General features: G+C 40.0%; 1 protein-coding gene across 1 annotated transcript in view; it reads left to right on the forward strand.

The window, feature by feature from the left end:
* The window catches only part of LOC145406445 (lachesin-like), a 478,282-nt gene that overhangs the window by 442,653 nt on the left and 18,881 nt on the right, over nt 1–16,748 (forward strand). The gene's annotated exons all lie outside the window — the stretch shown is intronic.

The following is a 16,748-nucleotide window of genomic DNA, read 5'->3' on the forward strand; positions in this document are numbered from 1 at the left end:
TCGCCCATGCATTATTTTACAGATACTTTTATGGCAAATGCTCAGACGAAGTTGCATCCATTGTGCCATTTCTCCATGCCTTCCCCTGTGTTACACGAGTATCTGGTAGCGCTGACGACTGATATGTCACACTGCCTTATTGCAGAACTTCCGCCTATCAGAAATCTTTGATTCCCAGAACTGCATCTCTCTGGAACTCGGTTCTCCAGAGTGGTTTCCCGCCAAACTTCAACCTACAGCTGTTGAAGTCCAACTGTTACAGATCTTTTATGAATGGAGAACATCAGTAATCAGATGTTCGGATTTCTTTTTATTGATTGTTTTTTCCTTCCGGTGTTCTGTTATAAAAAATAAAAATGTTCTTATTATACTTATGAACAAAATGATAAAAGAAACTCTTACAAAACAGTACTTTAGTTGACTGAGTTTTTATTTTTCATATTAAGTTATCAGGTGAAGATTGGTAACTTTCCAGAGTTTGTGAACGCTCCCATTGACGAAGTTAACGAGAGGAATCAAAGCACAGGGTTACTGCTGCTGAACTAATAGAACCTGAACATCGAACTTAACACCGTGCCTCGCTTCTTCATGTCGATCACATGTTCGGGGCAACTGTGTCTATCCTCAGATGCTTACACAGTGCTAGCTCTCTATTAAGCTGAAAAGAACTGCCTGGACATAGGATGAAAAAATGAATAAATGAAGAAAATCTAAGAGACGTCATTGTACGGAAGGGGCTAAACGAGGTAATTAAGAGCGAGAAATCTTCCCTCTACCCCCACCAAACCACACGATCCCCTGGCTGAACACGGTGATGATAATGTCCACCTCCTCCGCCTGGTCTCTTCCGCACACCACCCAATTTCCGCCATCGAACTTGGTATCCGGGGACGCGTGGGGAGATGGGGAGATGCTGGCTGGGGTGGTTCGTTAGGGAAAGGATGGGGTAGTGGTTAGGGGCCTGAGCTAGTTATGGTTAGGGAGATGATTGGTAACTGTTGATTGGTTTTAGTTAGAGGATTTGGTTGGCAATGGTTGGACGGTGGCTGACAATAATTAGGAGGGTTGGATGGTTGATTACTGCGAGGAAGGATGATTGGCAGTGGCGAGAAAGTGGCTGGCAGTGATTAGGGGTGTTGGATGGTTATTATTAGAGGGGTTGAAGGGCAATGGTTACAGGATTATTAGAAATGATTTTGGGGGTCGGTTCCTTATTGCTGGAGGGAGTGTGATGAGCAATGTTTAGAGGGATTGGTTGGTTATTGTTAAGGAAGTTGCTTAACAGTGGCTATGGTGGACTGATTGATTACTCTGTTAGGGGAAGTTGGGTGGTTATGGCTGGCTCTGTTGGTGAGCGAGGTAAGATAGGTTAGGCCTTGTTCCTTGGCTTATCTGTACCTGGTTATGCTAGAAAATGATTGAATATTTTTGAGAATGAAGTCTAACATGGTCTTTCTGTTACTTAATTTAGTTAATGTTGATTATAATATAAATATGTGGGATATTTTTCAAGTTGAGTTGAAACTTAGTCCTTTGTTTTAAGGGTTCATTGGTGATAGTTATATAATTAATGGGTGCGGTATAATATTTGAAGATGAGTTCTAAGTTAGTCAGTGAGAGGGTGAGGGTGGTTTGGACTAACCTTGTTCCTTTGTGCAGTTCGTTATGCTAATAATACTAGAGGGATGTTTGTTGGGATGGATTCAGACTTGATTATGGGGTCAGTATTGTCGCTTATTCTGATAATACTATAAAGAGGAGAGATACTTCTGGGTGGGGATTTGAACTTGATCTCTGAGACAGCGTTGGGTGATTGAAGTAAAGGTGAAGGATGCAGAGCTTGGTTCGGCCTTATTCACAAATTTAGTTAACCCCTATTGTATTGTAAAAGGATAGGATTATTGTTATTTTAGGGGGCGAAATAATGCATTTAATGTGTTGGTCCCTGAGTTAAGTGAATCTGAGTGTCCTGGAAGGGGTGGGATATTGCTAAGGAAGGGATAGACGAGAATCGCTGGTCACTTGGGTTTAATGAGTCTGTACTGATGAGAGGTTTAGGATATAACTAAGGATGGCTTCGAATTTGGTCTCTTGTTCCTTGTTGTATTTATTATCATTATTATTATTATTATTATTATTATTATTGCATAATACAAGTATAATGGGGTGGTATTTTTCTATTGGCTGTTATTTGTGTGTGTGTGTGTGTGTGTGTGTGTGTGTGTGTGTGTTAATTTTTCAGATTGTACTCTAAAGGAATGGTATTTTTCTGACGATGGAATTGAAACTGGCATTTTGTTCCTCGAGTTTATTAATCTTCCATGATCGCGTCTTTCATCTAAATAATAAAGTCAAGCTGTGTATGTGTGTGTCTGCCTGAGCGTTTGTTCTTTTATTTCTTGAGAACAGTATTATATAACGACCTAATTCTTTTTTAACTGGGTCGGGGTAAATCCAGGGAATGTAAAAAAAAAAAATGGTGATTGTGCGCGACGCAATGACGCGAAATAATCGGAAATCGCAACACGCGATAATATGCGAGAATAATTTTTTTGCTTTTGAGCAGAGTTGGTCATAGTGGGCTCAGTAACGGTATGGAGCAAAGACAACAGTATTTGCAAATATTTTGTGATGGAAAGGCTATTAGTTATTCCCGCAATTTTTTACTGTCAAGCACTAGTAGTACTATATTGTAGCCTACCTGACACATGCGATTTCATTCTAGCCGGCATATGAGACGTCGCAGCACGTATTCCTAAGCGATATAATTTGTGTCTTGCATTTTGATGCTTTCTTGTATGTAATTACCTTGTAAAGATAAACATAATCTGCAATTGTAGTGCATAAAAGAATATTAACTCCTTCAGCCACACGGCATATTATGTTTCTTCTTCCTAGGCAGACGATTTTATTCAGCTCTATGATATGGTGTTAGATAGAATGTTCACTAACCTGTTCATTACGTCAGTGCTCTCTTAAGCTGGGTACAATCGTCTGGGTACATTAAGAAGAAATATATCCTCATTGTGAAGGGGATAAAGTGATAATAGGTAATATAAATCGCTGAGGAAGAGGAGGTACGAAGCTTCCTGAGCTAAGGAGAATGAGGCCCCGTATCTCCACCTGAACCTCAAAGAAAGAAGCATGGTTTGTGTCATGTGCTGAGACAGGTTCAAGTTCTGATTCATTACACCTTACTCCTTCAGTTCACAGAAGTTTTTAAGCCAGTTTAATAGGTTGGTGAGAAAAGTACATTGGAAAAGTACATTGGTAAGATCCTTAATAAATTCTTTACGGCTTCAAAGGTCCAAGTCATTACTGTTCCGAAAAACATTATATACTTTCCCATAACATACACGGGACCCCTTAGCTTCACACTGAGGAACAAACTTAAAAAACTTCTAGCTGAACATTTCCCACAAGTGTCACTTAGAGTTGTATTTAAGCCTCAAAAAACTATCCAGAGTTTTTTTGAAGATAAAAGACACCATCCCCTCACACTTACAAGCATCCGTTGTTTACCTCTTCAGGTGTGCCAGCTGTAGGGCGGCATATATAGGTAAAACAAAAAGACACCTAAAGACACGAATCCATGAACACTTAGGTTGTTCAGTTCGAACAGGCCAGTGAATCACCAATCCACCACACTCAGCAATACGGGACCACTCACAACAACACGACCATCCGTTCTCTCATTCCCACTTCACAGTTCTTGGTGGTAGCAGCAATGATACGGACCTTTCCATTATGGAAGCTTTGTACCAATATCGTTTTAACACTTCGATCAGTGACATGGCTTCCTGTGAACTGTTTTGTTTTCCACACTAGGTAAGTTTTTTACAGTATTGCACTTACTATTTTACAGATACGTTTTGCTTCCTTACTCCTACCCCATTCATTTTAGATTTTATTACTTATTGGTTTACGAACAAGATATTTTAACGGACTTCGTTTTTGTACTTTCATGTTTTTAGTCTTGTTTTGATCGTTATAACATATAAAAATCTTAACTGTGTATAATCCTTGATTGTAGATTTTGCTCTGAAGATGGAATAAGTATTTTCCGAAACGTCAGCAAATAAACACCCTAACTTCGCCACGATGTTTGTGTTCTGGCTGGTGATCTTTTTCCTTTTACGTCTGCGATTTCCACGTTCCAAAACCATATATATATATATATATATATATATATATATATATATATATATATATATATATATATATATATATATATGTAATAGTAATAGTAATAGTAGTAGTAGTAGTAGCAGTAGTAAGAAGAAGAAGAAGAAGGAAAACAATTTGGAAATTAATAAATTTAAAAATATCTCTGCGTGAAGGGGCTAAAATAAGCTTTCCTTCTCTCTCTTCTCTCTCTCTCTCTCTCTCTCTCTCTCTCTCTCTCTCTATATATATATATATATATATATATATATATATATACTTTTACGAGTCTCCGCGTCCATCAGTTACTGTGATCAAAGGCAATGGCATAAATGAAATACCTTACCTCATACAACCCCCAAGAAATCTCATTATGTCGCCTAATATTTCCTTCCCGTTTCATTAATCTTACAAGGTCATTTTCTCAAGGTTAATCCGCCCCCTTCCTCCCTACATCCATTATCGTCTCCATCATTATCTCGGCATTCCTCCCTTCCTGCACTTCCCTTCCTCACAGCATTTTCTTTCTCCAGTAAATGAACACTTTTCTGCTGTCATTTTTCTTAATTTCAGTCTTTCTCTTTGGATAATAAGTTGTTTAGTGTGCTTTGTAAACAACACAGATATATTCATGGAGTTTTCCATGTTTTCCTCCATTTCTGTATTCTATATTTCTTCCAGTTCTACCTTCATCATTTTTTTTTTACTACTATAGCCAAATTTTACTTCCTGCCGTCTGCATTTTTTCCTGTTTCTCTCTCCTCCGTTGCATCTTTTCAAGGTCGTAATTATAGCACGCGTCAGACGATCACGTACAACTGAGAATAAGTCATAGCAGCATGGAATAAATAAAGAAATAAAAATAAATATGTATCTACTTATTTATGTGCGTACATCTGTCTATCTATATATCTATACCGGTCTCTCTCTCTCTCTCTCTCTCTCTCTCTCTCTCGTCTATGGACACAAGAGTAAATATCATTCCGTCTCTCTCATTATACTTCACTTTTCAGCTGTATATTTTTGTTAACTCATATTGTTTTGTTCGCAGTAAATTTTCGTATACAACTATTAATTTCTCACCCAACTGCTCCCTCTCTTCCCTGAATAACATTTCCATCGTACTTATATTTACCTCACTGTTTGCGTCGTTCTTCATTCCTTTCTTCTCGAACACTAGATTATTATATTAGTGTTCTTATCTGCATGTACATTACCCTCCCTTGCATCATTATCTCCCTCTATACCCTGATTCTCTCCTTTTTTTACACTGTTTTATTCCCCTCCCATCCTTCTACATACTTCCCTGACGCTATATCCTCTTCCTCAATTACAAGCTTTCCATATGCAAAGCTATGCCCCTCCGTGACTCCTGCTCCTCCAGTGTATGGTTATCATTCCAGCTATCTCCTTTCAAATTCCAATATCCAGATGCATATTATTTCTCATCCTCCAAATTGTTGTCTTATTCAGTACCGTGTTTCCATTTACATAAGCTTCTTCCTCCACAGTTCTTGCTTGTCCCTTGCTATTATTCAAATTAATTTTGTTTTTCATTTTGTTTTTCCCTGCTACCGTCATTTTAAGATAGATAGATAGATAGACATAGATAGATAGACATAGATGTATGTACGCACATAGATGTATATAGATAGACACTTGGTAGAGATACATACTGTAGACTTTATCGTCACCACTTCGGTCGGGATAGGCCGGTCCTGCAGTGGACACTCAACGGCTGATGGTGATATATATATATATATATATATATATATATATATATTCGCTTCCATGATTATCATCTTAGCTCACATTTTATACTTGATTCACATCTCCCATCAGTAAATATTTCTTTCTCTCTTTTAAGTTCTCTTATTAATTTCAACCTTACATTAAGAATACCTTCTCCATGTTTCCAGCTCTTTCTTAATTATCAATCCATCTCTCTTTTCTTTTGTACTTATTTTCCCCTCTCCCATTAGCTGTCTCTGCATTTTCCCCCTGTTATGCAACTCTAACATATGTCCTTTTCATATTTCTCTCTGTCCCATTACCAGCTCAGTTTTACCCTCTCCTCATTCTCTGTTCTGCAAGCATCATTTTCCCCTTGTCCCTCCACCCTTTCATCAAATCTCCTTTCATTTTCTCTTGTCTGCTACATTTTCCTTCTTTCCTCATCGTGCCATTGCTTCATTTTAACTTTTCGAATTTTTCTTACTGTAATATTTAGTGGATATACTTTTAAGTCTTGGAGTTTTGTGTTTCTTCTTTAACATGAGTAACTAACCTCTCCTTGGCCCCTATTCTCGTGAGGTTAAGAAGCTATTTTGCACCCCAATAGTTGCATTTTTTAAAATATAACACGCTAATAGTCCGATTTATTACGTATATGCAACCTTTTCCATACAAAGAGAAAAATCACAGCATTTAAGAGAATAGTGAGGAGCACTTAGCAAAATACTTTGCTAAGGAAGAAATGATACAAAGCTCCCCTGTCATGCTTTCCTGATCTTTTCTTTTGATATGTTTAATCAAATTATAAGCTTCTTATTCTATTCCATCTTTATCTTAGCCTTCACCCTTGTTGAGCTCTTTTCTTGGTCTGATTATTGTATTCTCAACATTATTTCGTTTTCGACCTTGGGTGCATTTCATCATGGCATTAAAAAGAATCTACACACATCCTATATTTTTTCCTTTACTAGTTCCTACCCACTCATCTTGGCACACAAACTTCTGTCTTTTTCATACGTCCACATGCTTCCTTCCCTTCCATTCCCTGTTGTTCCCCGCCCTTCTTCTCAGGCTTCTACTTCGTAATCAGACCATTTTTAATCTCAGTATCTTCATTATTCTTCTCAACATACATGTTTCTGCACTTTCCATTACGTAATATCGGTGGTAGAAATCGTACCACCTGTCTTGCCTATCTCTTTGTGGACTTTGAATATCTGTTTGAGAGGTAGGGTGAATCCGCAGCAGTCAACACTAATGTCTCTACGAGTACTTGTCCACTGATCATTATCGTTAATGTCGCATCCTGCGGTTTCAACACAACTTTTATCAGTATCTACAAGGAGAGGTGAAGGAAAAGTGACAGAACTTTTAATAACGATTGTACTTCTCTCTACATGTTGAGTTTCTCTTATTTCATCTCAACATACTGTACATCTGGCCTTCTTTCTCTTCCTTAGCCTCGCCTCATCCTTTCCCTCAGGTCTCCCTTACTTGATCTATGATATACTTTTTTTCAGTTTACAACAGTGTGTAAGCAATCATTACCATTTTTTATAGCAATATTCAAGCAAATTTGGTTGATTCTTCGGTGATATACAGTACCTTGCGGTTTTTGTGTTTAGCGACTTACTACAATCTACTGGGAGCAATTTTCAGCAACGGTTAGGCAGCTACATCCAGCGCCCTCTGGTCTGGCATGTGATCAGGAGGCCAGACTATGAAAGCATCTCAACGACTCGTTTAATTGCCTGACGCGGGGTAGACCCAAGCCAATATCCTCATCCCATCCCCTCTCCTCCCTCATTCTCCCTCCACACTGTACTAGCCCTTTAGCTCCCCCTCACCATGACCTTCCCCAGCATCACTCACTTTCCCAAGCTCATCCCGTCATCCTCCCTCTCCTTCTCAAGTCTCCTTTCACCCCAGCCTATATCACTCCCCCCATAATAACACTCACCACCCCAACTACCTGCCCTCCTTGTGTCTCATTTACCCCCTCCATTGACTCACCCCACTAATTCCATCCATTAGCAGCACTCATTTTCCCAACTCACTGTTCAGCCTTCTCCCTCGTAATCCCTTATTCATATTCCCTTCACCCCATCCTGTCACTATCACTTCTCCAGAACTACATTTGCATTCGCAGATCGGTTCCCTCCCCCCCCCTCCCATTCCTAATGACCATACTCTTGTTCTCTTCACCAGTCCATGTCCCTCACCTAATCCACAGTCACAGTCATTTTCTCAGCTCGCTCACGCTCTCGCTCACACATCCTAATCCTCTCCTTGTTACCCGTCCCCGTCCCGGCGGGGTATTGTTTTCACTAGGTTTGTCTGTTTGTTTGTTTGTCTGTTAACAACTGTACGCGACCACTACTGGTGCGATTTTGACTAAAATTACAGGGATGATGGGCTATGACCTTGTGATCACCTGATTAAAGTTGAGGCCAAATTGGGCCAAGGTCCAGGCTGTAGGCCCCCAAAAACTATTTAAAAAAAAAAATCGTTTTTCTCTCCATAACTCCTTTCAAATTCGTCATATCGACATGAAACCAAAACCTATATGTACATCTTTTAAATCTGCATCCTATAACATGCCTCATTACATCAAGGGGGTCACCCCCCAGTTAGTGGTATGGGGGTCAGTGTCAGGTGGGTTGGGCCTAAACGTTCAAATGGGCATAGAATTGTCAATTTTCACCCGATTTACTCAGAATTTAATATGTGACATCGTTAACTAGTATCCTGTTGTGTGCATGTCAACACTAAAATGAATGCCGGGGACGGGTTTGCTGTGCGTTAGCACCGCTTCTTGTTTATTTCTTACATTTACCATCCTGTGCCTTGTTCGTCACCATCTTCACTTGTGTGCCCTAATCCTCCATTTTTTTTCCAAATTCATCACTCTTCATGTTTTTCCAGTCACCCTACAACCATCAACAATTACTCTCTCATCCGACTTTGTTGTTCTCTCATTTTTCGTAATTCGTTCTGTGTTCTGCATTTTGTCCTCCCACCTAGCTTGTTTCCAAATCCTCTCTTTGGTCCTATTTTCATCTCCCTGAACATTGTCCCTATTTATCTCACCTTGGCAACAACACTCACTCTCTCAGGTAACTGTCCTTCGTGCTCATTTCACGTAATCCACTTTCTCTTTTATTATCATCACCTTGTACATTATCGATCTGTCCTCTTCTTTGTTCCTTATTTTCATCACCATATCCATTGTCCTCTTTCCCTTGAAACATTACCTATTCTCCCTAATTCTGCGTCCCTTCATCTTTTCCCTTGTTCCTCTCGCTCATTCCAGTGTACTCCTCCTCCTCCCCCCGTTTCGAGATTCGCCTCTCGCTTAGTTCATTATAACCCCCCCCCTCGCTTTCTCTTTCCCCCCATCTCATCACTCCCATTCCCTAATCTCACTTAGCGCATCCTGTCTTTTCTTCTGCCCCCTTCCCTCTTAGGATCGGTCTTTTGTCTTATTTCCCTTTCCTTTATTCACTTTTTGTGTGTTCTTTTTATTCCCCATTTTGTTTTTATTTCTCCAGTGGCCGAAACTGATGAAAACACTCCATGTCCCTCCTTCACAACCTATGCTCTTTCTAGTTTTTTAAGGGGTCAACCCCCACTCCATAACTTATATAGGATACAAAATAGGGGCTGGAGGGCATATATCGCTTTGATATCTTAGTATACCGGTATAATGTCCATTAGACTCTCATCCGTAGTGAGGTATTTGGGGAGCTAGGATCCCAGTGATTATCGGGGGCAAGCCCAACTACCAGTAAAAACAACGATCAAAAATAAGGGATTTGAACACAAGGATTTCAACGAAATCGGTTCACATATGGCAGGACTAAGTTTACAGTTTCCCTGTTTTCTCCGCTTGCACAGGATAAAACTGAACATCTACTGTATTTATTATTAATATTATTATTATTATCATTAATGTCTTAACCATAAGTAACAAGTTTCAAGAACTAAGCATCAAGACGAAAGCTATATTTCAGCGTTTGACATTCTTATGCATAGGAGTACAGGTATCCCACACGGGCGAACACAGACACGAGCGGCGAAACTATCTACGAGTATCTGTCTGTTTGTATATCTATCTGTCTATCTATCTATCTTTATGGAACAGCTGCACCATGATCAGCTTGCGCTGTCGGTATACCACTGTAAATATAAAATATTTATTTATTTTTTTGACAGTTGCCTTCATAAGTATTTCATGCATTAGAATGTGAGCTACCATCGTTTTCAGTCAAATCGAATAATTCATGAACTAATATATATCTTAATTAATATTTCTCTTCATATAAACATATTGTAGACTCTCACCGTATATATTTTCTCTTAATATAGACATAATGTGGGCAGATACCGTACGTATTTTCTCATATAATCGTAGACATAGTATTGCAGTCAGTTAATGTCACTGATCTCATTTTAAAACACAATTCTTCTTATGAGTTGTGTTTTCAGAACATCATCCTGCCATGTAATGACTGAGATAGGAATGTGGAAATCCTTTTTTTTTTTTTTTTTTTTTTTTTTTACTTTGCCTGTACTTTGAAGTCTCTTAAGCTTAAGTTGCACATTAAACTGCTTGTGTGTACGTTTGTTCTTCCAGTGTCGCAGCTAAACACTTCAGCATGAAATTAGAGTGAATTACAGTGACAGATTACAATTACAAAAAGATATCTAATAACATTTAACCATTGTGGAGCTTTAGTATCACACACACACAAAAAATAAGACCTTTATAAATACGACTCTCTCTCTCTCTCTCTCTCTCTCTCTCTCTCTCTTAGCAACACCACTGAGGACCTCATGGCCGACCAGACTGCATCTCCCCATCTCATCTTATTCTTTATCGCCTCCTCTGTCGGTGATTCACGTTTTTCCTTTTCTATTTTACAGTCTTTGCCATCATTAACAACCCTGCCATTACATATAAACTACCTCCCCTGCAAGTAAGAAGGAATGTTGCCTCCCTTGCATTATTTTACAGATATTTTTTTGGCAAATGCTCAGACGAAGTTGCGTCCATGGTGCCACCTCTCCATGCCTTCGCTCGTGCTACACGGGCATCTGGTAGCGCTCATGACTGGATTGTCACTCAACCACATTGCAGAACTTCTGCCTATCAGCATTCTTTCATTCCCCGAACTGCATCTCTCTGGAACTCGCTTCCCCAGAGTTGTTTTCCTCCAAATTTCAACCTACAACTGTTCAAGTCTAACTGTTACAGATATTTTATGAACAGAGGACACCAGTAATCTGGTGTATGGATTATTTTTTTTCTCCATTTATTTTTCCTTCCTCCGTTCTGTTATTTAAAAAAAAAAAAAAAAAAAAAAAAGTCAATCTTCCCTGCTTTATTTTTCTATTTGACGGAACGTTCAGGGAGGCTGCATCCATGAAGCTTTATATTGGTCTTTCCTGATTTACTTTTCCATTTTACGAAGCCTTGAAGGGAGCTACGATGACAAATCTTTATTCTGGTCCTCCCTGTTTTATTTTTCTATTTTATGAAGCTTTCAGGAGAGTCACTTGCACCATCATTTTCTCCGGCCTTCCAAGCTCGTATGTTTACTTAGGAAGCCGTATTTTGGCTTTCTGATAATCCATTTTCTATTTTACGAAGTCTTCTAGAGAGATTCTTCCATCAATCTCTGTTTTGGCTTTCCATGCTTTTATGTTTCTACTTTACGTACTCTTCCCAATAACTAAATCCACGAACCGCTGCTTCTGCCTTCCAATTTGTCTATTTTTTTACTTTACAAAGCTTTCAGGATAGCTACAACCAGCAACCCTCTTTTCGGCCATTCGCGGGCTCTGCTCAGTATTTTCTGTGCTTCAGCTTTTCACCACAGAGGCAAAGGCATCAATTCGGCCTCATCTAGACTGTCATTCTTTCTTTCCACGCGCGCCAGATCCCGCGCCAGATACAGCTCTCCTCTAATTCTCTCCCATCCATCCTTCTTATCTCTGCTACCAGCCTATGTTTTTCTCCAATGTATTTTTCTAACGCACATATTTCCTAGTTTTCACCTCCATTTTTCCTATGCTGTTCGATGATGCTTTCCTCTAATTCCTTCCCATCCATCATCCTTACCATCCTGTCAAATATGTTTGTCTTGATTTTATTTCTCGAACACACAAAGTTCTTACTTTTCATCTTGTCTTTTCTACATTCACAGATACGGTTCTCTTCTAATTCCTCCTCATCTATTCTTTTTGTCCCTGTTACTAGTCTGTTTTCTTCTACTGTATTTACTTAACATACAGATTTCCTAATTTTCAAATCAACTTTTCTACCCTCGAGTATGCTTCATTAAAATACCAGCCGAAACAGTCCGCCCTCTGGGCGGACTTTTTCGGCTAGCTCCTGCGGAGGGCTGATTGGGCCTTCGGCCATACAATTAATCCCAATAAATTATATACCAGAACACTCCCTGGATCATGCTGATTCAGAATATGTATCATATGTGGGGGTAGACCCAAGGGAGACGAGTTTATAGGTAACAAACATACAAACACTCGCCTTTATTATTATAGAAGTGATGTTTTACACCTAAACCTGGAAGCTGTGCCACTTCTTTATCCGTTATCGATTATTTTTTTACGTGGAATACTAATTTCATACGTACATTGCACAAGCAGGCACTTCTGGAATACAGCAGATCACTCTTTCAAGGTCATGTTGCTCACTTTCAGTTGGACTAAATCATCTGACATTACGTGGAATATAAAACTGGAAATATTCTGATCATTAAGGCGGTTAGTGGCGACCATTAACTATTATGCTCCTTGGCACACTCAACTAAATAGTATTAACTTTCATGCTGCTGTGATTCAGTCGCACTTGAATACTAGCCCCCCTCACGCTGAGCAGTATTTAACACAGTCGTCACCTCATTACAGGCAATTTCTTGGAAAATGCTGATTTTTTTTTTTTCAAACCTTAATATCTCGAAAGACTTAAGGAGACGAATTAACAACAGTTTTACTCACCAACTCTTTCTCTTGCAAATGAAAGTATCCCCAAATCTGTTAGTCCTTGCACTGATGAGCAATGACGTGAGGAAGAGAACAATTTTTCTGCGCGAGATCAGCCTGAGAGAAGGATGTGATGTCGTTTTACTGCCTCGATGTTGTTCTGATGGTTTGGGGCTCACAGCCATCTCTACGTCTTCATATATTTTATTTTTTTCATGCCTGTAAAACGATTAACGCATTAGACTAATCGTTTTCAGTAAAACAGCGTAATATATTTCACGGAACTCAAGTAAAAGTACAGGTAGTCCAAAAAATAAAAGGATGTGGGTGTACACAGAAGAGGATAGGAGGGAGGCTGTATGAGAGGGACGATGGTCATCTAAGAGGCAAGGATGCAGCCATTAAAGTGGAAGAGGTGATCGTGTAAGGTGGTCAAGAGAAGGAATGTCTTGTCTGACGCTGCTAGATTAAGTCAATCATGTGGGGATTCTTCTAATCTTTTCCCGATGGAAGACGAGCACGCAGACTTGAAAGTCAACGCAGTAGCTACGTTGAAACAGATTTTCCAGACAAGCTGTAAAATTCGCAGTATTAGTATACAAATCTACAGTAAGTCTATAATAAAAATGTCTTAAAATAATGTTCCAAATGTTTGTATGTAAACTAAGTAAACTATCATCCTATATTCCTAAGGATTTTCTCGGTCATTCTTTCAAGAAAATAATCTTCTCTTCCCTCATGTTTGAGTAGCATTATTATTTCAATGGTATATTCCCCCCATCTCTTTAAAATTTGCATTTACTTCCTTGTATATGACTTCAGGCTTCATGTCACCCTAATACACGGGATGGGAAAGATCTAAATACAGGAAAACTATCAACATACCTCTCAGTAAAATGATATCCTTTAACTCTCATTATTTAAGCATTCTGAATTGTTTGCTCCATCACACAGTCTGGGTGAGTGGGCAGGGGAAGTGAGGTGGGTGGAAGGAGTGGGTGGGTGGCCTGGTGTGCAGGCTGGGTCGGTAGGTAGGTGGGTGGGGTGGGTATACTTCATGGATGGTTGGGTGTATATTTGGCGTCCCGGAGGACAAAGCATGGGACGTGCTTATGCTGCTAGTACGTACTGTAGTATTCAAGTTGTGGGAGTAAACCAGCATCGTTAAGTGAAAACAAACGGACTAAAGCATCACATACTATGCGGCACACCTGCCGTACAGCATATAACATCCACCAACCCCACCCAACTACCATACCTGTCTCACAACACACACACACACACACACACACACACACACACACACACACACACACACACACACACACACACACACACACACACACACACACACACACACACACACACACACACACACACACACACACACACACACACACACACACACACACACACACACACACACACACACACACACACACACACACACACACACACACACACACACACACACACACACACACACACACACACACACACACACACACACACACACACACACACACACACACACACACACACACACACACACACACACACACACACACACACACACACACACACACACACACACACACACACACACACACACACACACACACACACACACACACACACACACACACACACACACACACACACACACACACACACACACACACACACACACACACACACACACACACACACACACACACACACACACACACACACACACACACACACACACACACACACACACACACACACACACACACACACACACACACACACACACACACACACACACACACACACACACACACACACACACACACACACACACACACACACACCAACCTCTCTCACAACAGGCCAGTCGATAGAGTAATCCGATTGTAGCTGCGCCTCTGCACCTTTTAGATATACCTAAATTATTGATGCCCACCTGGTTCCGAGAACTGGGATGAAAGAACACAGGGTTAAAGTTGCTCGTGTTGGCTCTGAAGTCAGGTGGGTCGCGATCTCCCGAGGCTGCCTGCATAAATGTGGCGTTGGAAAATAGATGAAAGATGTACTATCGGTAGCAAAAGTCATGCCTCATCTGCTGCTTCTCTCTCTCTCTCTCTCTCTCTCTCTCTCTCTCTCTCTCTCTCTCTCTCTCTCAGCAGACTTTGAAAATCAGCCCTGTGATTTCAAAATACCCGATACCGATGTCACTGACCTGTAGCCCATTAACCCCTTCCGTAAGATTTTCTAGTTTTTATTTGATTCTTCATACTTCCAGGCAATTTTACTTAGTCCAGGAAGAAACATTTGAAGTGGAAGGGCTAGTAAGTGCTCATAGTACCTCTTGTCTTCCAGGTGGCTCTCCTGAGCTAATAAAAAGAGGTCTGTTAGCTGTAAGAACAGGGTACAAAAAGACATCACAGTCATCAGTTGTCATCAGTGTCGATTGCTTTGGATTCACAAGAGAGCAACAGGAGTGGTAACAAAACATGAGAGGTCAATTATACGCCATATGCAGTAGTGGACAAAATTTAGCCCAATGATTCATCTCTTCTCTTTCATACTTAACACTCCTGGTTACTATTCGTAAATTGTGAGAAGGTTCATACCGTATTCGTCTGTGCCTGCATATGATTCGCTTTGATGTGATGCATCAGAGAGGAGAGTGACGGACATACTCTAATTTTAAAGCTGAGATAGTGGAATAACAGGCGATCCTTTGTCTCTGAGTGCACAGCTAAATGGACACTTATAAAATGTAGATCCTCAACGTATGTCATTCTCAGCAAAGGTGATTTTTGAACTACTTGCTCAAATGTGTTGTGTCTCAGGTTACATTCTCTGTAGTAAATCTATTTATATTACAGATTTATCGCTACTGTTATTCTTATTTTAGCACTGAGTTTTTTTCACTTTGTTTACTCTTGCCAGCCTTAAAACCTATAACCCAACGATTCTGTCTGACTTGGGAGATACTTATGAAACGCGAGGGATTTGGTGTGCAGGAAATATAATGCAAAAAATACTTCATCGTACTGAAGAGGTCAAAGCTTAACAGCCAATTTTACCTCATCCTTGCGATGAAAATATGTACTGATATATGCACAGAAACAGGCCACCCTAATTCATGTACTCTGTGCCGGTGAGTGAGGATGAAGACTAACCCTTGGAAATTTTGGAAGTGCACGGTAAACATTCTCAGCTTTGCGTGGATAATGTAGGGCGGTTGCACACACTGTGCGCTTATGACCTGTGTTCTACTTTCCAGATTATAAATAAGGGGTTTTTAAATAGGAGCAGAGGTATTACCTGAGGCATCCAACGGCATTTTTATTTTTTTTCTGTAGGCACGGCCTGCTATTATCCAGCTGACTCTGCACTAAGTGACAGGTCAAATGATTTCTGTTATATTTGGAAACCAGTTACAACGCTGATTGGGAATCATACATCCAGACAGACGCTCGTGGTCTAATGGATTAAGGTGCTCCAACCGGCTGTGATTCAGTCTATATCCAAGGCGTAGTTGCGATTTATTGTTCACATAATGCCACTCAGAGGCGAGCGATTGTTCACAGTGCCTTAAATGTTGGGACTTAAGTAGCTTGTCTCCGGATGCCTGCGTTTCCGATGGAGCAATAAAGAACTGGATAATGGACGGATGCATTTTCTTTGCGGATGCCGGAATAAGTTCTTAATATTCTGACCATATTTAGTCTTCTCAACATACATTATGCAGGGTTCTTGAATGCAAGAAGAAATAAGTCCATATCTGTATTATGAAATCACACCATTTATACCCTATAATAAAAAATCCTTATAGACAGTTTTGTAGA

Source organism: Coenobita brevimanus, chromosome 70 (genome assembly GCF_032717465.1).
Source record: "Coenobita brevimanus isolate Jiangsu-jjx chromosome 70, ASM3271746v2, whole genome shotgun sequence".
In the NCBI taxonomy this organism is placed as follows: Eukaryota; Metazoa; Arthropoda; class Malacostraca; order Decapoda; family Coenobitidae; genus Coenobita; species Coenobita brevimanus.